Consider the following 24,652-nt stretch of genomic DNA (forward strand, 5'->3'; position numbering starts at 1 on the left):
GGAGTAGTTTTCAATGGTGACATCACTATGTTGACCATATCTACTATATGATTCACTCTCGACCTTTCGGTCTCAGTATTCCGAGGCCATATATGCATATGCTAGGCTCGTCAAGTTTAACCTAATATTTTGCGTGTGCAAAACTGGCTTGCACCCGTTGTATGTGAACATAGAGCTTATCACACCCGATCATCATGTGGTGTCTCAGCATGAAGAACTGTCGCAACAGTGCATACTCAGGGAGAACACTTATACCTTGAAATTTAGTGAGGGGTCATCTTATAATGCTACCGACGTACTAAGAAAAATAAGATGCATAAAAGGTAAACATCACATGCAATCAACATATGTGACATGATATGGCCATCATCATCTTGTGCCTTTGATCTCCATCTCCAAAGTACCGTCATGATCTCCATCGTCACCGGCATGACACCATGATCTCCATCATCTTGATCTCTATCAATGTGTCATCACATGGTCGTCTCGCCAACTATTGCTTTTGCAACTATTGCTATCGTATAGCGATAAAGTAAAGCAATTATATGTCGCTTGCATCTTATGCAATAGAGAGACAACCATAAGGCTCCTGCCAGTTGCCGATAACTTCAATAAAACATGATCATCTCATACAACAAATTATATCTCATCACGTGTTGACCATATCACATCACAACATGCCCTGCAAAAACAAGTTAGACGTCCTCTACTTTGTTGTTGCAAGTTTTATGTGGCTGCAACGGGCTGAGCAAGAACCGTTCTTACCTACGCATCAAAAACCACAACGCGGTATAGTGGTTGCTTTTTGATCTTCAGAAAGAACCATGTTCATTGAATCCGATTTAACTACAGTTGGAGAAACTGACACCCACCAGCCACCTGTGTGCGAAGCACGTCGGTAGAACCAGCCTCGCGTAAGCGTACGCGTAATGTCGGTCTGGGCCACTTCATCCAACAATACCGCTGAATCAAGAATCAACTAGTGACGACAAGCAATATGTATATACCCACACCCACAACTCCTTTGTGTTCTACTCGTGCATATAACATCTACGCATAAACCTGGCTCTGATACCACCATTGGGGAACGCAGTAATTTCAAAAAAAATTCCTACGCACACGCAAGATCATGGTGATGTATAGCAACGAGAGGGGAGAGTGTTTTCTACGTACCCTCGTAGACCGTAAGCGGAAGCGTTATGACAACGCAGTTGATGTAGTCGTACGTCTTCACGATCGACTGATCCTAGTACCGAAAGTACGGCACTGATACGTCTCCAACGTATCTATAATTTTTGATTGCTCCATGCTATATTATCTACTGTTTTGGACATTATTGGGCTTTATTATACACTTTTATATTATTTTTGGGACTAACCTATTAACCGGAGGCCCAGCCCAGAATTGCTATTTTTTGCCTATTTTAGGGTTTCCAAGAAAAGGAATATCAAACGGAGTCCAAACGGAATGAAACCTTCGGGCACGTGATTTTTGGAACGAACAAAATCCACGAGACTTGGACCGTACATCAAGCAACCAACAGGGAGGCCACGAGGTAGGGGGCGCGCCTACCCCCCAGGCGCGCCATCTACCCTCGTGGGCCCCCTGTTGCTCCACCGACGTACTTCTTCCTCCTATATATACCTACGTACCCCCAAATGATCAGATACGGAGCAAAACCCTAATTCCACCGCCGTAACTTTCTGTATCCATGAGATCCCATCTTGGGGCCTGTTCCGGAGCTCCGCCGGAGGGGGCATCGACCACGGAGGGCTTCTACATCAACACCATAGCCTCTCCGATGAAGTGTGAGTAGTTTACCTCAGACCTTCGGGTCCATAGTTATTAGCTAGATGGCTTCTTCTCTCTTTTTGGATCTCAATACAAAGTTCTCCCCCTCTCTTGTGGAGATCTATTCGGTGTAATCTTCTTTTTGCGGTGTGTTTGTTGAGACCGATGAATTGTGGGTTTATGATCAAGTTTATCTATGAACAATATTTGAATCTTCTCTGAATTATTTTATGTATGATTTGTTATTTTGCAAGTCTCTTCGAGTAATCAGTTTGGTTTGGCCTACTAGATTGATCTTTCTTGCAATGGGAGAAGTGCTTAGCTTTGGGTTCAATCTTGCGGTGTCCTTTCCCAGTGACAGTAGGGGCAGCAAGGCACGTATTGTATTGTTGCCATCGAGGATAACAAGATGGGGTTTTTATCATATTGCATGAATTTATCCCTCTACATCATGTCATCTTGCTTAAGGCGTTACTCTGTTCTTATGAACTTAATACTCTAGATGCATGTTGGATAGAGGTCGATGTGTGGAGTAATAGTAGTAGATGCAGGCAGGAGTCGCTCTACTTGTCTCGGACGTGATGCCTATATACATGATCATACCTAGATATTCTCATAACTATGCTCAATTCTATCAATTGCTCAATAGTAATTAGTTCACCCACCATAAATTACCTATGCTCTTGAGAGAAGCCACTAGTGAAACCTATGGCCCCCGGGTTTATCTTCATCATATTAATCTTCCAATACTTAGTTATTTCCTTTGCTTTTATTTTACTTTGCATCTTTATCATAAAAATACCAAAAATATTATCTTATCATATCTATCAGATCTCACTCTCGTAAGTGACCGTGTAGGGATTGACAACCCCTTATCGCGTTGGTTGCGAGGATTTATTTGTTTTGTGTAGGTGCGAGGGACTGGCGCGTAGCCTCCTACTGGATTGATACCTTGGTTCTCAAAAATAGAGGGAAATACTTACGCTACTCTGCTGCATCACCCTTTCCTCTTCAGGGGAAAACCAACGCAGTGCTCAAGAGGTAGAAAGAAGGATTTCTGGTGCCGTTGCCGGGGAGGTCTACGCAAAAGTCAACATACCAAGTACCCATCACAAACCCTTATCTCCCGCATTACATTATTTGCCATTTTCCTCTCGTTTTCCTCTCCCCCACTTCACCCTTGCCGTTTTATTTGCCCTCTCTATTTCTCGCTCGCCTTTCTTCCGCCATGTCTGAATCAAAAAGGGTTGGGGGTTCTCTCCCGAGTTTTAGTACTTTGGATAACCCTTCTATTCTCGCTAAGCTCATAAATAAGGATACTATGGAAAAACCTATCGAAGTTATCAATGAGAATCTTAATAATTTTGATGAAGATGATTCCGGAAATTTTCGTTATTTACTTGATGAATATTTGAAAGATGCTTGGTATAGACTATTAAGGAACATGGCTAGCTATGTGCCTCAATACCAAATTGAAATTTACTTAAAAAGCTTTTATATTGCCCTTCCTTCTTCTTTTAAGCATGTCTTAGATTCTATATTTGAAGAAGGCTTTCTTGAAGGGGATGCCGTAGATACTTATGAGAAGATGAAAACCATATTTGGGCACCCCATGAACGAGAAAGTTGAATCTACATCTCTTTTGCTCTCTTACCAAAACAAATCTATCAAAGAGATGAAGGCTAGCTTAGATACAAATCTCTGTAACATACTTAATCTTTATTATACCATTAATAGCCATGTGCTTTATCAAAATAGAAAGATTAGTTCCATAGATAGCAAGTTTGCTCTTTTCTTCCCTAAAACCAAATATGGCAATACCTAGATCTATCCTTGCTTTTTATGCCTAGCTAGGGGCGTTAAACGATAGCGCTTGTTGGGAGGCAACCCAATTTTATTTTTATTCCTTGCTTTTCGCTCCTGTTTAGTAATAAATAATTTATCTAGCCTCTGTTTTGGTTGTGTTTTTTTGTGTTTAATTAGTGTTTGTGCCAAGCAGAACCGTTGGGAAGACTTGGGGAAAGTCTTGTTAATCCTGCTGTAAAAAACAGAAACTTTGGTGCTCACGAGAACTAGTGCCATTTTTATTTGGAAAATGCTATTTAGTTAATTATTTTTGCATATGATTAATATATACATTCGTCACGTCCAGAAATTTATTTTAGAATTTTTGGGGTTCCAGATCTTGCGCTAGCTACTGATTACTACAGACTGTTCTGTTTTTGACAGATTCTGTTTTTCGTGTGTTGTTTGCTTATTTTGATGAATCTATGGCTAGTAAAATAGCTTATAAACCATAGAGAAGTTGTAATAAGTATGTTTAACACCAATATAAATAAATAATGAGTTCATTGCAGTACCTTGAAGTGGTCTTTTGTTTTCTTTCGCTAACGGAGCTCACGAGATTTCCTACTTTAAGTTTTGTGTTGTGAAGTTTTCAAGTTTTGGGTAAGGATTTGATGGATTATGGAACAAGGAGTGGCAAGAGCCTAAGCTTGGGGATGCCCATGGCACCCCCAAGATAATCTATGGACACCCAAAAGCCAAATCTTGGGGATGCCCCGGAAGGCATCCCCTCTTTCGTCTACTCCTATCGGTAACTTTACTTGGAGCTATATTTTTATTCACCACATGATATGTGTTTTGCTTGGAGCGTCTTGTATGATTTCAGTATTTGCTTTTTAGTTTACCACAATCATCTTTTCTGTACACACCTTTTGAGAGAAACACACATGATTCGGAAATTATTGGAATACTCTATGTGCTTCACTTATATCTTTTGAGTTATATAGTTTTGCTCTAGTACTTCACTTATATCTTTTAGAGCAAGGTGGTGGATTTGTTTTATAGAAACTATTGATCTCTCATGCTTCACTTAGATTATTTTGAGAGTCTTAAATAGCATGGTAATTTGCTTAAATAATCCTAATATGCTAGGTATACAAGATTAATAATAAAATTCTCTTATGAGTGTGTTGAATACTAAGAGAAGTTTGATGCTTGATGATTGTTTTGAGATACGGAGGTAGTGATATTAAAGTTGTGCTAGTTGAGTAGTTGTGAAATTGAGAAATATTTGTGTTGAAGTTTGCAAGTCCTGTAGCATGCACGTATGGTAAATGTTATGTAACAAATTTGAAACATGAGGTGTTTTTTTATTGTCCTCCTTATGAGTGGCGGTCGGGGACGAGGGATGGTCTTTTCCTACCAATCTATCCCCCTAGGAGCATGCGCGTAGTGCTTGGTTCTTGATGACTTGTAGATTTTTGCAATAAGTATGTGAGTTCTTTATGACTAATGTTGAGTCCATGGATTATACGCACTCTCACCCTTCCATCATTGCTAGCCTCTTCGGTACCATGCATTGTCCTTTCTCACATTGAGAGCTGGTGCAAACTTCGCCGGTGCATCCAAACCCCGTGATATGATACGCTCTTTCACACATAAACCTCCTTATATCTTCCTCAAAACAGCCACCATACCTACCTATTATGGCATTTCCATAGCCATTCTGAGATATATTGCCATGCAACTTTCCACACTACAAAAAAAAGACATATCTGCCTATTTTGGGCCGAATGAAATTTTTTTCTGTCATACATATGACACTTCTATGATGATAATTGTGACAAAACCCGGTATCATCATAGATGTGGTGGGCTCCTACTTCTATGACAAAAAATCATGACAGAAAATGGGCCTTTCGTCCTGGGCGGGCCAGAGACATAGCTGCATGACATTCTTTGGGCCGTCCATGACGGAAAAAACCATGGTAGAAGCGAGGGCGAGGAAAAATTCGGGGAGTTCCCGGTTACGGTGGGAGGTCGGGGGCCGAGCGATGCGCGTTTCTCTCGTACACGTACGCACGTGTGTGCGAGGCGTTGGCTCTAACTGAACCCGAGCGAGGCGTTGGGCTCTAACTGAACCCGAGCGATTGCACTGCAGGCTACGCGTTACTGAACCCGAGCGATCGACCGATGGCTGTTAACTGAACTCAATCGAGCGATTCCTTCGCTACTGCTGCTAACTGAAGACGATCGATTTGATGAACACTGAGCGTTGCGGGGGGGGGGGGGGGGGGGGGGTTGGATGAACAGTGAGCGGTGGCGTTGCCTCTGGATGAATAGGACCCCGTGGTGTGGTGGAGGGCTAGATGAACAGTAGACGGTGGAGGGGTGCCCGTGGAGGGGTGGTTGAACAGGACCCCGTGGTGTGGAGGGCTGGATGAACAGTAGACGGTGGAGGGGTGGTTGAACAGTAGCCGGTGGAGTAGCGCGCGGTGGAGGCTGGATGAACAGGAGCCCGTGGAGGCTGGAGGAGGTCGACGGTGGAGATGAACATTATCCCGTGGAATCCCGTTTTGCGGTACGCCACACCCCTCCCGATGAACAGGACCACCGTTTCGACCGTAGGAGGTCCGTTTAGTCCGTTTTGCGGTACGCCACACCCCTCCCGATCAACAGGACCCCCATTTCGACCGTAGGAGGTCCGTTTCCTCCGTTTTGCGGTATGCCACACCCCTCCCGATCAACAGGACCCCTGTTTCGACTGTAGGAGGTCCGTTTTCTCCGTTCTGCGGTACGCCAGGCCTCGTTTCCATCGCCTGTTCCGTCCAAGCCCTCCCGATGAACACGACCACGCATTTCGTTCCGACCCAGCCAGTTGGCTCCCACGCGTTCCGTTGCCTCCCGATGAACATGACGCATTCCGTTGCCTCCCCATGAACACGATGCATTCCGTTGCCTCCCCATGAACACGACGCATTTCGTTGCCTCCCCATGAACACGATGACGATGTTGTTTCTCCGTTCCGACCCAGCCATGTACACAAGCCCTGGCCATACGTATGCACGAGTAGGCGTTCGAACCCCGCCCGTATGTACACATACGTGGCCGTACTTTCTTTCTTGCACCCCGGCCGATGTACATACGTGTACTACGACACGTGCACGCCTCTACTACGACACGTGCGCGCCTCTACTATGACACGTGCGCGCCTGTACATCGACCAGTATGTACCTACACATTCGTGACCAGAATGACAACGCTACGTACGCTTCGACTAGGTGGGTCCCGACTGTCAGACACTTCCTTGCCTGCGAAGATGTAGCTGGTGGGTCCCAGCAGTCAGGGGGGCGAATCGTTTTGTTTTTTTTACCCGGACGCACTTCCTTGCGTACGAAGGTGTAGCTGGTGGGTCCCAGCAGTCAGGGGGGCGAATCGTTTTTTTTGCCCGGATGCACTTCCTTGCATGCGAAGGTGTAGCTGGTGGGTCCTAGCAGTCGGGGGGCGAATCATTTTTTTCGGACGCACTTCTTTGCGTGCGAAGATGTACCTAGTGGGTCCCAGCAGTCAGGGGGCGAATCGGTTTTTCGGACGCACTTCCTTGCGTGCGAAGATGTAGCTCGTGGGTCCCAGCAGTCAGGGGGCAAATCATTTTTTCGCGAAATACGGTGGCCCGTCTGGTGGGTCCCCGCTGTCAGGTGGAAGAATAATTATTTTGTGCGTAATAAGGAGCCACTTCCTTGCGGCTGTCGTGGACCCAGCTGTCAGCCTCTCCACGTACAGTACACGTCCGATGGAAGTCGTTCCTTGACCACGTTGACCACGCCGCGCCGAGAGCACCAGGGCGGTGGACGACGGCGAGGCCTAGGAAGGGGGTGACGCGGAGGCGGGGAAGACGCGGCAGTGGATGCACACGCGGAGAGGAGTATGAGGGTTCACTAGTTCGGCTGCGCTGCATTCGCCGCAGAATAACAGGGGGTGTGGTGAGTGGAGGGATGGCCTGGCCAGCGGTGGGAGTAGTAGGGGGCGGTGAGGCCTCCGCGGCAGCACAGCCGGCCACGGGAGGCAGGAGCAGGCGGCACGACCGGCGCTGCTTTGGGCGGCTGGAGCAAAAGAAGACCAGAGGTTGAAGAAGCACGACGTCCGTTGGATGGACATCGTACGGTCACTGCAGCTAGAATCGTTTATATTGACTAAGTTGACAAAGCCCTTGGTACATCAACTTAGTAGGCCAACAGGTTAGCTTCCGAAACGGTGCGCCCCAGATGTCTGGGGGAGGAATCATTTTTTGGGCGGGTGAAGCTAGAATATCCGAGATTGAAGAAGAAGCACGGCATCCGTTGGATGGACATCCAACGGCCACTCCTACTAGAACCGTGTGTTGACTATAACGCGTCAACTATGTTTTTTTTAGGGGACAAGTCAACTTAGTGAGGCCAGAAGTGTGTGGCAGAGAACTTATAGCCCATTTGAGATTTGTAAGAATGTGTAGCCCATTTTTGAATTCTAATGGAATTTACTACAACCCATTTAGAGTTTGTTAAAAGTACAACCCATTTCAACCAACCGTTCAAAACAGAATTCAATAAAATTTCCCACATTTTGATGGGACCCGAAATATTTTTATCCCGAAATTTCTAGTCAGATTAAATACAATTTCAATATAAATTTATATTACGTAAAAATCCAACGAAACATTGCGCTCGCAACAATTAATGAAATTAAAATTTTCAATATCCAAAAATAATATTTTATAAAGTAGTCACGTGTTTGGTGCATTTTTTTATAGTTACTGCCCAGTTTTTATAATTACATCCCATTTATTATTTCTTAAAGCCCATTTTCTTGTTAAGCCTAATGCATCCCTCCTAGGAAAGATTTGCAGCCCAGCGGGGCGGAGAATAACAACTTGACCTTGCCTGGGTATTCCTAAAAAAAGTATAGCTGGGCTAGCCATTTTCAACTTGAAAAAAATTAATATCTGGGCTGGATATCTGGCCTGGGCTAGACGGGCCATAGCCCGCCCAGTTAATACCTGCAGCGATGTTTTCGTTGTTATTCAGAGGAGAAAAATTAATATCTGGGCTAAAGATCGAAAAACTCTGCAGTGCTCACACCTTAAAAACACAAATACTGCTCGAGCTGCTTGGTCCCAGCTGTCGGCCGCTTCTTGTGCAATTCTCTCGTTTATTGACTACTCCCTCCTTTCTGGTTTATAAGGCTCAATTCAAAAATCTCACCAACCAAGGTAGATGATGAGTGGTGGAATATTTTTTGTAGTTTGCAAAAGCACCCAATTAATGCTCTTGTCTTCCTCAAAAAATTATGTTTACGAATGCATTAATTGCAATGCATGCATGCATAAAGTGCATGCATTGGTCAGTTTTGTCTTAATACTTGCATGCAATGATTTAATGCACCTTGAAGTCTGAACATGTGATGGGGAACAATCAAATTGAGCCTTATAAAATGGAAAAACTAAAATTTTGAGATAAGCCCTATAAACCGGAAAGGAGGGAGTACTACATAGGTTGACAATGGTGTGGGACCGTGATGTCAGGAAACCAGGAGGAAGCAAAATAAATTATATATATATAATAAGGAGGCACTTGCGTACGTGAGGCTATGGACCTGGTGGGTCCCCATTGTCATCCTCTCCAAGGAAAGTCATCTCCTCGCCCGCGCGCGCTTTACGCCCGAAACAGTCAGCGCCGCCCTCCCCGCTTCCCGGTGCAGGCGATTGCTCCTCCTTCAAACGACACAAGTGTGGTCCGTCCGTCCATCTGCCGCCCACATTAATTATACGCGGTTGCCGAGCCGGCTTCTCCGGTGCCACACGTCCGTCCCTCCGCCCGCCCACCGTTGCTATATAAACTGCTGCGCCGGCCATAGCCACAGTCATCTGCATCCGTTCCCTTTCACCTGTCCACACCAATACTGCCCACCATGGCTTCCTCGCGCTCCAGCGCTCTTTGGGACGGGCGGATGACGAACCACAAGGAGATGGCAGCCGTTGCTGCCGACCGGCTGGCCGGCAGGCAGCCAGAGGACGACGACGCCCCAATGGAGAACATGGTAGTCGACGATCCGGCGCCAACCCCCTCCTCCGCGCTATCCTCGCTGGTGCATTGCACCATGACCATCGATGAGGCCCGTGCCCAATATATGAACAAGGTGAGGCAGATGCGTGAGGAGCAGTTCCAGGAGGCGTAGGCCGACGCAGCCTACAACCACCATCTCCTCGAGGAGCACCTGCAGGCGGAGGAGTAGATCGTCGCGGAGCGGGCGGAGCAGGAGGGCTGCTCGACTCGTACCGCTCTGCCTGCAAGGGCCGCCTCGAGCGCTGGCGGTACCGCATGCAGGTGGCGGAGGTTGCAGCCGCCTACAAAGAGGCTAGCAAAGAGGGCGATGAAGCGGGCAAGGCGCTGTTTTTCGAGACCGAGGACGAGGCAGAGGACAATGCCGGCTCCGACGAGTCCCTGCTCCGCTGGCGTCGACGAGGCCCTGCTCCGCCGAGGCCATGCGGCACCAACAACGAGGCAGAGGACACCGCCGGCTCCGCTGAGGCCCCGCCCCACCAACAACGAGGCAGAGGACACCGCCGGCTCCGCCGAGGCCCCACCCCGCCAACAACGAGGCAGAGGACATCATCGGCTCTGCCGAGGCCCCTTCCCGCTGCAAACGAGGCCGCGCCACATAGAAAACGAGGAAGAGTAGAACACGGTAGGTCGCCGCTGCTCGGATCCAAGTAGGGCCACCGCTGCTACCCTCCGGTTGAAGCCAAGCTAGGCGGGTTGACCATTGACGGTCGGTTAGCTTCTTGGCGGTGACGTGGAGTCGGAGAGCTGCGCTGGAGAAGAACACTGCTTCTACTTAACTGCTGGTGCAGTTGGCTGACTGACACGTGGGCCCAACAAGCCACATGTCAGTTATGCAACTGCACCTGCAATTAAGTCACTGAAGCTTCTGTTCGGCTCAGCGGGACACAGGTGGGTAGCTTTGGTTAATTAATTATACCTCCAGCGCACCCCTTTTTAGTTGAAGAATTGATGAAATGTAATGAAATCCGGCATGTTTATATGAAATCCGACCGTGTATGAATGAATTTATTTCGATTAGTTTGAATTCCATCACTGGCATTGGATGAACATGCAAAACAATACGTACTAGCATTATTCCCAGGGTGATCACCTCGTTTGCAGCAGTTTCACATGTACTCCCTCTAGTCCTTTCTAGTCTGCATACAAGTTTTGTCTGCAGTCAAAGTATCTCTACTTTGACCAATGTTATACAAAAAAGTATGCACTTTCACAATGTGCGAAGTAAAAAGGAACAGAAGGAGTACAAAGAGTTTGAGCAGTTTTTTAGCGTTTCTGTACATTGCAATCAAACACACAGGCCTGGCAATTCATAGAGAACATTCAAAACAACCAATGATTATGCATCTCAGCGACTCACATGTCAGAGGCAATATTTACTTCACAACTAAAGAATAAAGAAAAAATTGATCGACGCTGCTGACAGGAAAGGGCGTCCCATTCAAAAATATCAAACGCATGTCTTGCTAAAATCAATGAGCAAAATTTGACAAGGTTGTCCCATTCCAAAATATCAAATGCCTACGATTGTGGAATGGGTAGGGTTTGCCATCAGTTCGGATATTGACATGGCACCTCGTGCTAAATAAACCAGCTTGTATGATTTCGCCCTTATATGTTGCAACGCCTTGAACTTATCGGCACCTCCTTTCTTGTGGTGGAAATGAATGATTCGATGTATTCATGAACATTTTGTGCAGTTCCCATTGAAATCAAGCTGAGCACCCCTATTTGCACAAATAAAAAAGTTATTAGTATAAAGCAAACTGTACTATGAATTGACAGTTTCAACAGGCACATACATGGTCCATGTAGAGCACACATTTAGAAAAATGGAACTCACCAGAAAGAATCCTACAACAACATTGTACTCACGCATCACAGCAAAAAGATGGAGATTTGTCAGTCCTTCTGAGCTGAAGTTAGTTTGGTCTTGTGGGGAGTAATGTGACCATCCTTCAACTGCTCCTTCTGATGAGAAGATAGACAGGGCTTCTTCATCCTGGCATAATCGGAACTAGTCACTTCATGTACTCCATGTTCTTCTTCAGAGGAAGATGATCCTGTTTTGCAAAGACAAGAGGACTACTAAATGCTAGCATCCCTATTTGCTTGAAAAAAAGGAAAGAAAATATTTAAAACAGCACAGATGAAGCACTTCTCAAGGACAATACCACTTTTTCATGACAGTATCTAAACAGTAGCACAACACCAGTAGAGATGACAAAGCTCAATCATATGGATGAAATCAGTGGGCGAATACCAACCTTTGTCAGGAGGCTTATTGTGTAGAGCATACAGATGAAGCACTTCTCCAGAACCATCTGTTGCTATCTACGGTGGTGGCCATGCTTACTATATACTCCTCGATTAGTTTAATGTTTCCAACATCTTCTTGTGCAGTTCCACTAAAATATATGGTATCTTCAAAGAAGATCCCTGTTTGCACAAGTTGAGATAATTACATATTACATTAAGAGTGGCATCAAATCAGTGGCAAAACAATTACTCGTTCCAGCCATAGCAATAAATTAAGATGCAAAACTATATCATTACTTGTGTCATCACAGTTCCAATGCTTCATTACAACACCGGGAGTTGATTTTTGTTTTTCTTCCGCTTGTTCTTCCCCTGCATCACTTGGTTCAATAATAGACAAGCTTCACCTTCAATGTAAGATTTGGCATGTCAATTAGGGAGCACAAGTATAGTACTAAACTTAATTTTTTGATGAAAGTGGCAAAATACAGGCCAGCAGTTGTGAAATATCCTTATCTTACCTCAATGGGATATTAAGGTGCACGTACAGATTGGAAGTCTTGTCTCCATTTGTGCAATTCACTAAAATCAAGCAACATTATCATACAAGTAGCACAACATATGAAAGCACACTGCAGAATCATGTGAAAGAAGGCTAGTACTGACCTCTGATGATGCAGAATTCAAACAACTCAAAAGAAGAAGATCTGAACCAAATTCGCCTTTACGGATAGGAAGTAAGATCTCCTCTTGTGCAGTTCCACTAAGATCAAGCAATCAAGCAACGTTGTCGGTGTGACATTTTGGTTGAACTGCACAAAACACTCTTAAAACAAAAGTGTTTTGTGCAGTGCAACAAAAGGTCACAATGGCAATGAGGTGAAGTAGATTTCCCTGTTTACATAGAGGTGCAAAGGAAACAATTAGTGGTCAATAACGGTGGATGACACAGAAGCCAACAAAAAGAAGCATCTACCTTATCTAAATGGGAAAGAAAGCAAGACAATAGCATTTCTCAAACGGTGGCATTGATTAATATTAACATAGAGATTATATTAACAATAATATTCGTTAAACATGTAATTTGCTTTTAACTATGGCATTGCATCAATTTTCCAGTGGCATTATTAGAGGGTGTTTGTTTACAGGGACATTTTGGTGTAGGGACTAAAAAAACTCCGTGTCATTCCTGTCTAAACCAAACAGGAGGGACTTTTAGGGACTAAAAGTGCCCATTTGGGACTAAAGAAAGAAGACCCCGAGGGAGTCTTTTTGGGACTTTTTCCAACATTTGCCCCTGCCACGCATCGCACCTTGTCTCTATTAGTTCATTACTAGGGGTAACATGGTCTTTTAGCATGTCATTTAATAACCTCTAGTCCATGTTTAGTCCCTGGAACCAAGCAGGTAGGGACGAGGTAGTTTTTAACCAAATAGGGCCTTAGATTAACAACAGCTAATGAGTTGCACAGGACAGTGGACGCACCAGCACCATGTGCATCTACCGATGTACTGTGGTCATGCACTGTCTGTTGCAACAAAGAACAAACAACCAAGGAGCATATTTGTGTTGGTCCCAGTTTTGTTATCTTTAGACACCTTTCCCTATGTGAGCGCAGCAAATCTAGTCCTGCTCAAACTCTACAGCCTTGTCCCTTCCTTTCCTTTTTGAACTACTACTTTTGCCCCTTCCTTTCCTCTTTGAACCACGTCCTAGATTTATGCGATACAACTTTCCCCACTACTTTCCCCCATTCCTTTCCTCTTTGAACCACGTCCTAGATTCATGCTATACAACTTTCCCCCTTCATTTCCTCTTTGAACCATGTCCTAGATTCATGCTATATATAACTTTTCCCACTACTTTCCCCCACTCCTTTCCTCTTTGAACCACGTCCTAGATTCATGGTATACATGCAGCTAGAGCAATGCATGTGGAGTAAGTAAATTATACCTTAAGGTTCTTGGGGCGTGGTTCGGTGGGCGACGGGACGGCGGCGAAGAAGAAGGGGTCAGATCCTGCCGGCTCTTTGAGCAGCAGTGAGGGGAGAGAGAGGCCAACGAAGTCTTTTTTAGATCTGGAGAGTGCGAGAGAGTGTGAAGAGAGCAACAACTCCCTCTGTTCCAAATTACTCGTCGAAGAAATGGATGTATCTAGAACTAAAATACATCTAGATACATCCATACCTGCGACAAGTAATTCGGAACGGAGGGAGATCGCGAGAGAGTGTGAAGAGACCAACTACAAGCGTTGAGGCTCCAGCGTGTATATATACTGGAGAGAGAGTGTGAAGCCTGCAAACCCTAGAAAACATTTTGACCAGTCAAAGAATCCTCCTGACACAAATTATGCTCAAGTGTAGTTATCGAACCCGAGACCTCAAGTTAGAAGGTGCAACGGGACCAAGGTGCGTGCATGTGTTCGTGTGTGTGTGTGTGTTTAACAACACGTGTGTGCTAGAGAGAGCGACAAATCCACCTACTCCTACAGAGAGATGTTGTGTAGTGTACGATTTTAGCCGCGAGAGTCGATGCATCCTCTCGTTTCCGAGCGTGTCCGGTAGGGACATGCGGATAGCTGCCACGCACGCTCCTGACCAGCCTGGCCCACCCAAAGCCCCTCCATCGCCTGCACGCGCTTCCCGCCCGAAACGGTCAGCGCCGCTCCAAAGAATCGGTGTCGCATTCATGCCCGGGCAGAGCGAACGCGACCTCTCACTGGCGCAAGAGTGACGGTTACTGATGGGTCTATGTGATTTGACGGCTCATTGGTCTTTATTATTGAGGTGGTAGGACTGCTGGATGTCCCACGCTTTCGGCGAAAGGAGCTACTACTACTAGATTACAATTTTCTCCATTCTTATAGCGGAGGTGTGCAAGAGCAGTGAAAACACGCAGGCTCAGTGATTACATGGCCCACCTCACACTATCACCATGTGACACATAACTCTTTACATAGTACTCCCTCCGTTCCTAAATATTACTAGATGAGTCCCCGCGCGTTGCCGCGGAACAGCGGTATATCTCTCTGCGCAAAATTGTCGATTTCACAGAACTAAAAAAACTCTATAACCGCATGACAAATGTGGTAGCCAAACTAAATAAACTCCCATCATCATTTATATCATCCCACATAAGGAAAAAAGATCAGGCAACTCCTACTGCATAATGGGATTATATTTTTCTTTTTGACATGTTAATGGGACTTAAAATCTCACTTACATGCATGCTACCGGTGCATGCTTGCATGCAGACATGTTGATGTGATTTAAAACCCACTCACATGCATGTGCCACGGTATTTCTTCATGCTTGCATGTGGCTTAGTGTGGAGCCTCTCAACGTCTAGATCAGACGGCTATTATGGACTGATTTACTTCATCTAACGGCTACATCAATTTTGATGATGTGGCTCAAGGAGAGGATAGAGAATTCCTAGTAGTGGGGGCTAGCTATTACTAGTAGATAAGTCTTTGTAGATATTCCACTACATACGGAACAAAATGAATGAATCTACACTTAAAATGCATCTATATACATCCGCATGTGGTTCATGGTGAAATCTCTACAGAGACTTATATTTAGGAATGGGGGAGACGGCGTACTAAGCAAGCTTCTCCTCGTTCTGCGAGTTGATGGGACACATCAAAAGTACTCCAGTGTATAGAGCCTTGCCTCTAAGGTAGGCCCCACATGGGTTGCCTATTTTTTAACATAACACGTCAAGTCACAATTTGTTTGTTCACCCGTGGTAGACGATCCTCCCTCCACCAAGTGGACAACCAGTACACGTGACAAATTACCATGTGGGCTGCCTTTTTCGTATAGAAATGAGCTCCACAGTGTACCCGTGCGGGTGTGGTTGGGAAAGAGACGGGAGTACGTGCGCCATGCATGCACCTCTTCTCTTCGTGCACGTCCCCCACCTACGTGGGTGTGTGTGAGAGATACAAACCGCGTTCATGAGTGTTTTTTGTTTTGGGGTGGGGGTGAGGTGGGGGGTTGATTTCGTGAATTATTTGTGGGAATATGTGTCGATGACATCTCAAACAAAATTTTGCATGCAATGTGTGTGAAATGGAGGCCTATCCATATCATACATAGAGGGTCGGGCAATCCACGAGAAGAGAGGGAGGGGTCATAGCTATCGATAGAGTCGAAGAGAGGATCAAGTGGGTGGGTGCGAGATTGATGAAGAGAGCCATCGAAATTGTGTGTGTGTGCAAGTCAAAGATATAGGGCGACTGGCCTAACGGAACGTTAGAGGGCATATGTCAAGTTTGTGTGTGGCAGGGAGACTTGACTAGAGCGCTTGATGTATCGGGGGGGGGGGGGGGGGGGGGGGGGGGGGGGGGGGGAGGGGTAGGCAGAGGCCTAACTATAGAGGTAGAATGACTCGTATATGTGTCGAGAAGGAGAGACCCAGCTATGTCTTGAGGGAGATCGGTCGACATCCATACATAACTGAAGGACGGGAAATATGATGGGACAGAGAGAGAGAGGAGAGAGAGAGAGAGGGATGGAGAGGGAGGGTGAGGGGTAGACTGCTGGATGGGTGATGGAGTTGCTTCTCGAAGATGGTGGGAGAGGCCTACTAGACAAACTGAGGGTGGAACTGCAATGTTATCAATAAGAGTGGGGATGTGTTTCTGTGTGTGCCTATGCGTGATAGATCTGTCGGGACCCATCCATGGATGATGAAGGGGAACCATGTGTTTGGTAAGCAAACCTAACTAGATCGGTAGATCAATTGTTGTTTGTCGGAGGAAGGGAGAGACACAACTAATGAGGTAGATTGATTGACGTGTGGGTAAAAACGAGTTATAAGGACCTAGCTAGCTATATGTATAGCGAGAGATTGGTCGGTGTACGTCCATTTGTTAGAGGCAAATAAGGCCCAGCGAGACGGATAGATAGAGAGAATGGATACGAGAGGCCCAACTACTAGCTAGATATGGGGAGGAGTGTGCGGTTGTGAGATCGATGAAAAGAGGGGCGAGAGTTTACACGTGTGTCTGACCGTATGAGAGACACGAGGCAAGGACACATAAAGGAGGAGATTGAAGGTGTGTGTGTATGTTGTAGGCAGGCATCGCTGGAGAGGTTTATCGATCGGTGTGTGTCGGAAAGGATTTGTGGAGACTCTGGGAGAACGACCTAAAGAAAAAAATGAATGTGCCCGGTGTATAGAATGCCGAGGGAGGGGGAGGGCGAGGAGGGCGTGTGCATGCACGAGAGAAAGTTAGTGGTAGCTACAAAGGTTAGAGGATTGTGTGGGTGTAAGAGACTAACAAAGATCATAATTTGATATGAAAGCGGATTCATATATTTGAATAGGAGATCATAGTGTTTTAAACATTGCATGCATGAATATAGCGGTGATACACGTGTTGTGCACATGTTATACCATAATGTGATAATGCATGGCGTTTGCAACTCACAGCTAAATGCCGAACAATCTAAACCATACTATACATCAAACAATCTCACATTTTATTTGAATTTGTGATAATGTGTGGCGTTTGCAGCTTACAACTAAATATCGAACAATCTAAACAATACTATATATCGAACATTCTCACATTTTATTTGAATTTGTGGTAATGTGTGGTCTTTGCAACTCACATCTAAATACTTGTAGGCGTAGGGGGCGGGGCACAATACATAATGTGATAAATACATTATACATATGAGACATGGTTTAGATTATGAAGATCTAGCTAGAGCTAGAAATATAATGTGACTTGAAATCAAAATAAAGTGGATTCAAAAAATCTAGTTAGATTTCATATAGTATGCATAGTTCATATGTAACTCGAGACTAATCATGTGGTGTGATGTGAAGATAATACACAAACAATGGTTTAACTTGACAATAATGATGATTGTAGATCTTACTAAAACACGGAAACGAATTCAAATGCTTTGACTTCACAACAATCATTACTGTAGATCTTATTCAAATAGAGAAACGAATTCAAATTTAGTTCATATTGAAGCGGTAGTATATACGTTTGAATGCACTAAAACGTTCATTTGAGTAGTAGGTTGCATGCATTATACACATAGCGAAATATTTTAATTGAACAGAACATGAATTCAAAGTTTTGAATGACATTTGTAGTGCGCATTGATTTGGTACAGTACACGTTAGGCTTGTCCGGAAATTTCAACTCGCGCCTTGTTAGCCCGAAATATTTAAGATATATCTTTGTCTCGTTGTGCTCCGACAACTCCCTCCAGCTCAACCCGTGCCTTGCTATTCCGAAATTACAACGCGCGCGAAAACACCCACCTCCTGTGAAATCCCGACACACGAAATGCCCGTGGTACCCCTGAACCTAAAGAACCGCCTCAAATCGGTGGGGGTACTTTCGTAACTTACCCCACATTTCGGACAAGCGCGTCTCTAAGCCATGGTTCCCCACTACCATCCCATCCACCCACCCATTCGTACACCGAGGCCGCGAAAACCCGCGACGAAACCCCACACCCTGCTCCGTCCGCCACCCAGCCGGAGCCTCTTCCCCGACGATGTCGTCGACAGCAACACCTCGATGTCCCTCATCCACCGTACTGGATGAGGATCCGTCGTCGATCTCATCGTCCCGCCGGTTCAGCCACCCCGTCCTCCACCTCCAAGGAGCTGCCCCGATGTTCCCCTCGTCTTTCGCGCCACCTTCATTCCCACACCGCCGTCTTCACCTGCACCACCGGAAGAGCATCATCATCAACATTTCCTCGGATGAAGCTACGGCCTAATCAGCGCCACCAAAGAGGTTGTACACTAATCGACGCATTTTCTTCTTGATTCGATCTCATGGTGCTGCCGGCGCTCGGTCCCGAGCCGATACGGCGCGGCTCCATCCATGGCGGCATCGCCGGCCACTTCCTCCACGGCGTCGCCCCCTCGGCGGCGACGCCCACATCAGTAGGAGCTGCTGCTGCTTTAGCTCTCGCTCGCGCTGCTGCTCTGCTCTTGCTCTCGGTCCCCTGCCTGGTCTGCTCTTGCTATTGCTCTTGCTCGCGCTGCTGCTCTCGCTCTTGCTCTTGCTTGCGATGCTGCTCCGATTTAGCTACACTTCATTCGACCGAATCGACTTTTGGGTCAGTCGATTTTCAGGGGGTGGGGGGCTCGCCGGGGTGAAGGAAGAACCAGCTGCAGCGGGGAGGGGGGCTCACCGGAGAGGTACCCCACTATCTATCTTAGGGTTCAGGATGGGGCAGTGGTCGCCGGCGGTGGCGGGGCGTTGGCAGGGCGGTGGTGTGGGGATCGCCGGAGAAAAAGCTCGGCACGGGGAGGCCTAGAGGGATGGCCGGGGCGGCGGCGGACCGGCGGTGGGGAGTGTTTTCGGGGCGGGCGTGGTGGCGCACCGCCGGCCGCGGGCGGCGGGGGGCTGCTGTTTGGCCGGTGGTGGCTAGCGGCTCAGGGGGTGGAGGTTGAAGATGAACCGCAGGCCCTTGATTTCGTATCCAACGGCTGAAAAATCGACTGACCAGACATGACAAAGTCAGTCAACCGACGTGTAGCCTCACCTTGCTAGTGCGTTCAGTTTCAACACCAAAATTCAGTTTCGACAGCAAAATTCAGTTTCGACAGTTAAGTTCAGTTTCGACAGTTAAGTTCAGTTTTGACAGTTAAGTTCAGTTTCGACAGTTAAGTTCAGAGATGAGCGACTGATATACTTTACATCTAGCACTTTGTGGTTATGTATTTTACGTCATGTATTGGAGATGCTATTAGAATTCCACTCAGGTTAACATTGTTCGTTGTCTCTCTTGTCCTGCTTCAGCCTCGGCGTCGTACAACTCACCGGAGCTGCTCCAACGACGAAACCCTCCATCACAGCGGAGTAGTACCTCGGGCTCCATCTCCAGACGCCTAAGATCTTTTCCCCTCCTCCGACAGCAAAGTCAGCCGGAGCATCCTCACCGGCCAACCCAATCACGCTGAGATCGACATGGCTTCGCCAAAGAGGTCGTACACTTGTTGCATCTCTTTTTTACTCTACATGTTATATATATTGTCCACTGAGCACACGGATTTGTTCCTTTAGTTTCTCCTTGAAAGAAAAAACGTAGGAATTTTAATTTTCACTTGTCCTCCTTTCCAAATTCCTATTCATGAAGCACAAGACTAAGAGATAGTAGCATAATAGCATTATAACCGTACATTTTCTTGTGGTTTGACTTAATCTCACCATGCTTCTTTGCATCCTGTGATCTTCCAATTGTTGTGAATCAAACACCCAGATTGGCAGAAATCTTGTGTTTTTAAATTCTCTGTTTTGCACGTGCATTCCTATCCTATTCCTGTCTATTTCCTATCCCTACATTGTTGGAATCCTCCAATTCAAACGATCCCTTACAGAATTACTTCTCTTACAGATAGTTGTCAAAGAAAACCTTGCGTGGTTCGTCCCGCTCCTGCCGCGCCGTCGTCCACCCCAGCTCAGCTACTCCAACGACAGAAGGGTCCAGCACAGCAGGGATCCGGCCTCTAGACTATCTTTCGCCGCCTCAGATCTTCTTCCCCGCCGCTGGCAGCCATGAAAACTGCATTACCATCATCAACCGAGCAGATGACCTCGAGGACTACATGGGTCCGCAAGAGAGGTCGCACTCTTTCGTGCTGCTTATGTTATGCATCGCTTAATATTACATGCGACTTTATCGTCCTGTTCACCGATTATACTCTGACTCAGCTCCAAACTAATGGTCAAACTTGAGTTTTTGAATGGTTGTGGGGTACATATCAGGGCCGCTATCAATAGTATCTATCTACTATCTGGTTAATCTCCGGTGTCTACTATGAGTTTCATGTTGGGTGGGAAACAAACAGTAAAGAAGCCATTATCTGTATTTTTAACTGAAGCCATTCTCTGCCTGCTATTATTGGTTTTGGGTCTATCCACAGGTTGCTACCATCACTCTGGATTTCTGCATGCACTCCTTACATAATCTCACTATGTTTTATTCCTATGCATGACAGTTATTGTAAACAATGCAACTGAACATGTAGAGCAAAAGAGACGAGCCTTGCGTGGCAATAAAATTTCATGCAGACGTCGCTCCATGGTAGGCGCAAAGGCAGCCCCCCTCCACGCATTTCAGAATGTAATCGAGAGGAAGATATCTGTTCTAAGGGGGATTCAGAAGGAGAAGACAACTCCTATTTACCCCCTGAGGTCTTCGCTCTAACTTGGCATGCCGATGTTGGTTATATCATGCTTATGGTGTCTTGCATTGCTTACTTTATACATCAAATATGTCATCTGCTTAGTTTAGACATCCTTTGTGTGAATGCCATCTGTTTAGTTTATTCATTGTTTATGTGAATTATGCAACGCCATCTTGTTTAGCCAGGCATCATATATGTGAATTTTGCAATGCCATCCTGCTTAGCACGTCATCTTATATGTAAATTATATCAGGACATCCTTTTTTTCATTACATATTACATTTGTCAACAATGTTAGTACATTCAACTGCTCTTCGTGTGCATCAGCCATTTGACACGGTGATGGCAAATTCTAGAGTGAAAACAAGGTCTTCAGAGCAGACTATGCTATCTGACGAAGCACATATCTCGCTGGTTACGGATAGCTCCTCATAGGAGGATTCAGAGACAGATGACCAGTCCTATCCCCCCCGAGGTGTATGCTCTAACTTGGTAGGGTTATGTTGCTCATATCATGTGTATGGTGTCTCGCATTGCTATGTCATTTGATTAGTTTAGACATGCTTTGTGTGAATGCCACTTGTTCAGTGTCTAATTACCATATATGTGAATTATGCATTGTCATCTTGTTGCAAGACATTATATATGTGAATTATACAATGCTATCTTGTTGTAAAGGCATTATATATGTGAATTATGCAATGCCATGATGTTTAGCCAATCATCATGTATGTGAATTATATCATGCTATCATTTTTCTGTATTACGTGTTCCATTTGTCGATAACCTTTGTATATTCAACTACTCTTCCTGTGCATCAGCCATTTGAAGCGGTGATGGAAGTATCTGGAGTGAAAAAAAGGTATTCAGGGAGGACAATGCTACCTGCTGAAGCAGACATCTTGCTGGTTACAGAGAGCTCCTCAGAGGAGGATTCAGATACTGATGACCAGTCCTATTTCCCCCCTGAGGTCTATGCTCAAACTTGGTAGGGTTATATTACCCATGGCATGCATGTTGTCTTGCATTGCTTAGTTTTTACATCATATATGGATTGCCATCTGCTTACTTGCTTACTATATAAATCATATATTTGAATTATAGCATGCCATCATGTTTACATAGTACATACACATCATCTATCTGAATTATGGCATGGCAACCCATTTGATAAAGACATCATATAGTTATATCATCTCATCCTATTTAGTGTTTACAGTCATCATATTTTGAATTATGGCATTCTATCCATGAATGTATCTGAATTATGGCATGCCAACCTATTTAATAAACACATTATATAGTTATGTCATGTCATCCTGTTTACATAGTCTCATATTTTGAACTATGTCTTTCCATCTTTTTTAGTTAGCCATCATAATGTGAAATTGTGTCATGCTATCCTATTTAGTTAGCCATCATATATGTGAAATTGTGTCATGCTATCCTGTTTGGTTAGACAACATATGAATTATTTCATGCCCTCTTTTATTCCCCACTATCCATTGCACCTGTCTATCATACAATCTCTATACTTTGAATTACTTTTCTTGTTTATCAGCCATTTGAATTGGAGAGCGTGATGGCAATATCTAAGGGAGTAACAACACGGTCTTCAGAAAAGATAGTGCTACTAGTTGATGCAGATAGAACCACAGTTGTACTTGCCCAAGGACCAGATCCACCACACATAACCCAGACTCTTGCAGATTGTACCCCTACCCAGTTGGACAGAGAACCAACTACACCCCTTCTAACCCCAACCCCGGCAGATAGTAACCCAGTTCCAGTTGACACAACACCGTCTCCACCACAGAGCACCCAAACACGAGCAGTTAGTAAGGGAACTGCAGTGCCCAAAGCACGAGGACCACCACTCTGAATCCCAAGTCAACGCTTAAAGGAAAAGAAGATTTGTTCTCAGGTCAGGTTCTATAGCTATGGTTCATACTCCTTTGCTCTAGCATTACTGTATTTACTCATACCAACTATTTTCAAATTTGAAGGATGGAATTGAAACTCCAATGGCGCAACAGGTATGTTTTAAACCTGTTTCTTTAACTGGTTTGCTGTTGTAACCTGCTCTATGTTGATTTCAGTTTCAATTGAATAAACAGTTATGTTCTCATGTCATGCACATTGCAAGTGTTGTTATTGCTCTATAGTTACCCACACTTATATTCTGTCTATTCTGCTTTGTCTTGAACAAATATTATTTGAACTGTGTCTCTATCTTCATTTGGCAACAAAAACTAGAATGATATAGACCATAAATTGACCATGGTACATAGATATATGTTTGTTTCATGTTGTTATCCTGTCCACTTTACTACTGAACTCATTTACCAAAATGAGTTTCATATACAACATGGTAAACATGTGATGTGTCTGCTTGTTTCTCTTTTAGAATGCGGACAAAATATTGGAGAACGGTACCGTGTTATCCAATGGTAAAGGAAGTAATGCAGATAAGGTTCAAGATAGTGAGACATCCCTGTTGGTATCCAAGAAAGCTGATAAAAACTATCTTGACGACGGTGAGGGAATCCAAAAGTCCTGTCTTGATGTAGTGTTCGAGTTACTGGCCACTACTGTTGGCACAAGCTCTTCGAACTCGCTGCCTGAATCAGTTCGTCTTCTTGAGTCTCAACTTCAAGTTGAAAGACATCGATCAGATGTGCTGTGACAGGAAGCTGAAGGACTAAGGAAGTCCCTATAGAATTCAGATGCATATTTTCTGGTGCAACAGCAAGCGCTGGAGGATTTAAGCGCCAAACAAGAGAAAGTTAATAAGCTTGCTAAGCATCTTGCCAGCATTATGGGTACCCAGGATATTGTTTCTTGAGATCTTCTAAAGTAGTTTCAGTTCTGGATTTGTTTTGCTGCGGCGTTTATTTGCGCTGGTCGCCAGCTTTGACAACCAGTGTATATGATATGCTACTTTGTTCCCTATATTTGCACTGGTGGCGAACTTTGATGCCCAGTGGATGTAATATGTGTAATAGCCATGATAGCCTAGCGTTAGTTGCTTGCTTATTTATTTCCTTGTTGTCTTGTTTATTTGTTTGCTTGTAGTCATTGCAGTTCTTTTTCCGCGGTTAGCTAGTGGCTGCAATAACCTATTTTTTTAAACTAGGCCACAATAACCATGGGCTAATATTTACTGTAGTGACACTGGGCCTCGTACTGGCCATAGAAACAGTGGGCATTCTATTGGTCGTAGAAACAATGGGCCTTCTATGGGTCGTAGAAACAATGGGCCTTCTGTGGGCCGTATCATCAATGGGCCTTACACGGGTCGTATGATCGATTGGCCAAACATACGCCAAACAGACCGCATTATGGCCGTAAACGGGCTAGAGTTGTAATCGTCCATTCATGGGCCGACCATAACGGGCCATCGTTAATAGGCCGTATTTGATGACGCCATGAAAACGACCCAACGTATTAACGGACCACAAACGGGCCGACTGTAACCACGGGCTGAATTTGGCCCATAAGCAGAAAATGACGTAAATGGGCCGTAAGTAAACGAATGCT

The sequence above is a fragment of the Triticum urartu genome, chromosome 1, assembly GCF_003073215.2.
Source record: "Triticum urartu cultivar G1812 chromosome 1, Tu2.1, whole genome shotgun sequence".
Lineage (NCBI taxonomy): Eukaryota > Viridiplantae > Streptophyta > Magnoliopsida > Poales > Poaceae > Triticum > Triticum urartu.